Source organism: Mandrillus leucophaeus, unplaced genomic scaffold (assembly GCF_000951045.1).
Source record: "Mandrillus leucophaeus isolate KB7577 unplaced genomic scaffold, Mleu.le_1.0 Scaffold75, whole genome shotgun sequence".
NCBI classification, from domain to species: Eukaryota; Metazoa; Chordata; class Mammalia; order Primates; family Cercopithecidae; genus Mandrillus; species Mandrillus leucophaeus.
The window spans coordinates 1121719-1126603 of NW_012108141.1; the positions used below are offsets into that span (position 1 = coordinate 1121719).

Consider the following 4885-nt stretch of genomic DNA (forward strand, 5'->3'; position numbering starts at 1 on the left):
CAGGCTCCTGAGTCCTTTGCAACATGTCCCCTTTATTCTTTGACCACTTCCTTGCTTTGGGGCACAGAAATGTTCCAAGTTCACTTTGTACTTTTCATGCCCTGGACCTGGAATCAGACACTTTTGCAAGGAGACCCAGATTCTTTTAGTGGAGAATGATATTTTGAAGCCCAGATCTAGGTCCTAGGTGTACTCATTGCTACTGACGTGTTCTTTGAAACCTTTCAAGCATTCCTAATGAGAGCTATTTTAGCTGACAGATGATTTAGGAACATCTATGAGTTAATCACCCAACAGTCTCACAACCACAATCTCTACCTATATATTACAATAACTAGGTCTCCTTCACCCCAACTTGTCCAGTTGGTATACTCCAGGGTTGTTTTCAATCATTAGGGCTTCCTAAGGATCACTTTCTCCGGGGCTGTGTTATTTATCTCCATCCAAAAGGCAAGATAGGTAGGAGAGCAATCCCATCTCCTACCTACCTCTCCTATTTTGCAAAATTAGAAGATACAGGTCCCTTTCTGCCTTGAAAATGTTCTCAATCCTTCCTCCTCTTTCTCATCGCTTTTTTCACACAAATTTCTCTCACCTACACTTTATCCTGGTATTTCTTAGAAGTGACTCTGCACAGAGCTTGCTTCTCAGGGTCTCTTTATAGACTCTGGAATTTGTGGCTGGAGAGAAAAAGGAAGTAGTATAGATACCACCTTTCTCCTTTCTCTGCTTCTCTGCCCCCAAACCTCATCAAACATATCCCAGGGAACTTAGAAAACAGAGAGAAATCCATCAGCCCCTGAAGATTGTGAGGTTTAAACCTTGAGACCAGTAGAATCTCCTATAAGACAACAAGTAATAGTCAAAGAAAACAAGGTAAAGTCGATCATATAAAATGAAGCAAAATAGAATTTGTTAAGACCACTTAAAATGCATTAGACTAAAAAGGAACATAAGGGGGCTCCCACACAGAGAATATTTAGGTTTAGGGTTGCATGATGTGCAGAGATCACATCAAGGAGTTCAATTTTCCATCCACAGTTCAGAGGTCAGGCTTTAGACTTTCATGGCGGAAGTCTTCAGGGAATCACTTTGAAGACAGAGAAGTAGGAACTATAGTGAAAGGATTTTTATGTAACCATGATGTATCCCACACACCTGGAAGTAGAAAAAGCAAGGAAAAATTACAATAAGTAGTATATGGAGAGTTAACTTGGGTACTATTGAATATCTCATTAGTAAAACACTTCTATGTGTATAGATAAATTTCCCAGTGTATATACACACTTATTTATTTTCTCCACTGAAAGGCATTTCACTATAGAGAGATAACAGAAAGAAATATATAGTTGGCTCTTGAACAACATAGAGGTTACAGTCACTGATCCCCTGTGCAGTCAAAAATGTGTATATAATTTTGACTCCCCCAAAACTTAACTGCTAATAGATTGCTATTGACTGGAAGGCTTACCGATAACATAAACAGTTGATTAGTACATTTTTTTTATGTTATATATATTACCTACTGTATTTTTACCATAAAGTAAGATAGGAAAAAAAATGTTATTAAGAAAATCACAAGGATGAGAAAATACATTTGCAGTACTGGATTGTATTTATCAATACTGTAAGTTTATGTCATCTGTTTACAAGATGAATTGCCTATCTGAAATGGTGGGCAACTGCATCTGACGTCCTCAATCTATGGTACTTATCAAGTAACTCAGCTTTTGCTTATAATGTCATAACTTTTCTCTGCTTCTTGGGAGTACTTCCAGCATCACTAGTCACACTTCATGTGGGTCCCATGATGTTATATTGTACTAAACATGATGAAAAATAAACAAGAAACTTGAGAGATAGCTTTTTACTGTGATACACAATTTACTGGAGAGACAAACTGCTTACAAAGAGATGATCAGCATGAGGTGGCATTTTAAGTGGATACTTGTAACACTTGAGCTCACCACAATAGCAACAAGAGGTGGCTATAAAATTATTACAGTAGTATAGTATGCACTATAGTTAATTTTATGAAGTTATGTTTTAATACTACACCTTTTTATTTGTTTACATTTCTCTCAACTACAAATGGTACCATATACAGTCTGTGTTTGTGTATGTATGTTTCGATAAATGTTAACTTTTTATAATAGATTTGTGTATATTTTGTGGTAGTAAGTGATAAAATAGACTACTATCTACAAATATTTTATGCATTTATGACATACTTTTTCTTGATTTTTTTCTATATTTTTATGCTTTGCAGTTTGTTTGTGTTTTCTTTTAAATGTCAAAATCTCCAAAAATTTTTTCAATGCATTTATGGAAAAAAATCCACTTATAAGTGGACCTGTAAGTTCAAACCTGTGTTGTTCAAGGGTCAACTATATATATTGCAATTTTAGGTTGAAAGATATATTTTATCATTTACATTTATTTTATTTTATCAAAAATATATTTTATTTTATCAAAGATATACCTTTTATTTTATCAAAGATGTATTTTATTTTATCATTTACTTATAAATGATAATATACATAATTTATATGCAATAACAAATTAAGAAATAAGCCTATATCCTTCAACAGATTTATAGTACTTATTGGTTGTCTAGACCTGAGTTCAACCCAGTCAATGTTCTGTGTGACTCACCTTCAGAAATCTGATATTCTATGGACTTGTTGCCCAGGCTGAAATCCCTGCCTTCTTGCCAAGATAGAAGAGAAGTGGGAAATAGAGCACATTTTCTCTTCTTTCCTGGAGCCGTAACTCTCCCTACACCATAGAGAGAAAATTTCATATCCTCTATTCAAAGATGAGAAAAATTCCAAAGTTACCCTTACACATTCAAAAATCAAGACCAGGAAAGCCAAGAGAACCCACAGACTCTTTGAAGGAAGCAGATTGCTCCTGCAGGGCCCCTGGAGACAGCCAAAAACCTGTGAATTCCCAATGTGTGAAAGGAGAATTGTCTGCCCCCAAACACACACTCTCACTGGGGAACCTGAAGTTCCAGATTGTGGGAGAAAGATTTGACCTTACCTGGAGCGGAGACAAATTTAGAGAGCTGAGTGAAATACAGGCGTAGAAGAAGCAGTGGGAAGACCCCTGTGGGTTCTCGGTCCCCAAGGAAGTCATTTCCGACTTTGTCTCACAGAGGTCCTTGGGGAGGGCTGCCAGAGGAACCAGAAAGAGACCACACGGAGAAGGAAACTTCCAGCAGAACTTTGTAACAATTTTGACTGAATGCAAAGTTTCCTGGACAGAAATCAGGGGAGGGGTGAATCAGGAGTGCAGTCACAGCACAGAAGCCATGGCAGGTGGAGAAAGGTGAAACTTAAAAGCCCTGCTTCCTTTCTTAGCTGGGAAGCTGGTAGCCTGGGGCAGTTTCCCAGACCTGCTCAGTCACTGCCTGGAAATAACTTGGTGCTGTTGAGGGAGCACAATAAAAGTGAAGCCAGCCTTTTGGGCTGAGTGATGCCTGTAACTGCCAGCTTTCACCCATTTCCCTGGTGGCCCACATGACACAGGAGAGGCAGCCATAATCCCCCTGGGAGCAGAATTCCACTGGCCTGAGAACCACACCCCCCTCCCCTGCAGCAGCTGCAGTATGACCCGCCCAAGAAGAGTCTGAAATTAGACATCTTTAACCCTGTCCCCACCTGATGGTCTTGCTCTACCTGCCCTGATAGCCCAAAAAAAGGATATAACCTCTTGGGAGCTCTAAGACCCCACCGACCGCCTGATGCTCCCTATACTACCTCAGCTGATGCCCTCTTGAAAGTGCCACCTCCCGACTGGAGGCCAACCAACACAAAACTAGTGCAATAAACAAAACTACAACTAAGGACCCTCACAGAATCTGTTTCACTCCTCTGCCCCCTCCACCAGAGCAGGTGCTGGTGTCTACAGCTGAGAGACTTAAAGATGGTTCACATCATAGGACTCTGTGTAGACAATCCCAGCCCAGAGCCTGGTAACTCTGCTGGGTGGCTAGATCCAGAAGAGAAATAACAATCATTCCAGTTTGGGTCTCAGGAAGCCACATCCCCAGGGAAAGGGGGAGAGCACTACATCAAAAGAGCACCCCATGGGACAGAAGAATCTGAACAGCATCCCTTGAGCCCCAAATATTTCCTCTGACATAGTCTACCCAAATAAGAAGGAATCAGAAAAACAATTCTGGTAATATGACAAAACACGGTTCTTTAACACCCCCAAAAGATCACACTAGTTCACCAGCAATAGATCCAAACCAAGATGAAATCCCTGAATTACCAGAAAAAGAATTCAGACAGTCAATTATTAAGCTAATCAAGAAGGAATCAGAGAAAGGTGGAGTCCAACTTAATGAAATCAAAAAAATGATAAAAGATATGAAGGGAAAAATCTTCAGTGTAATAGATAGCATGAATAAAAAGCAATCACAACATCTAGAAGTGAAAGACACATTTAGAGAAATGCAAAATGCACTTGAAAGTTTCAGCAATAAATCAAACAAGGAGAAGCAAGAATGTCAGAGCTCAAAGACAAGGTTTTTGAATTAACCCAATCCAATAAAGACAAAAAGAAAAAAAAATTTTTTTTAATGAACAAAGCCTCCAAGAAGTTTGGGGTTATGTTAAATGACCAAACCTGAGAATACTGGGTGTTCCTGAGGAAAAAGAGAAATCTGAAAGTTTGGAAAACATATTTGAGGAAATAATCAAGGAAAACTTCCATGACCTAGTTAGAGATCTAGACATCCAAGTACAAGAAGCTCAAAGAAAACCTGGGAAATTTATCACAAAAGGATCATCACCTAGGCATAGTCATCAGGTTATCTAAAGTCAAGACAAAGGAAAGAATCTTAACAGCCATGAGTTAAAAGCACTAACTAGAT

The 4885-nt window shown here is 38.9% G+C and overlaps 1 long non-coding RNA gene across 1 annotated transcript; it reads right to left on the minus strand.

Annotated features, from left to right (window-relative positions):
- Positions 1-915: 915 nt before the first annotated feature.
- LOC105529100 lies at positions 916-2713 on the minus strand. The gene is made up of 2 exons (XR_001004455.1): positions 2656-2713; positions 916-1158 (listed from the first exon to the last, which is right to left on the minus strand). It is a non-coding gene; the product is annotated as an uncharacterized LOC105529100 (long non-coding RNA).
- Between the last annotated feature and the right edge of the window lie 2172 nt (positions 2714-4885).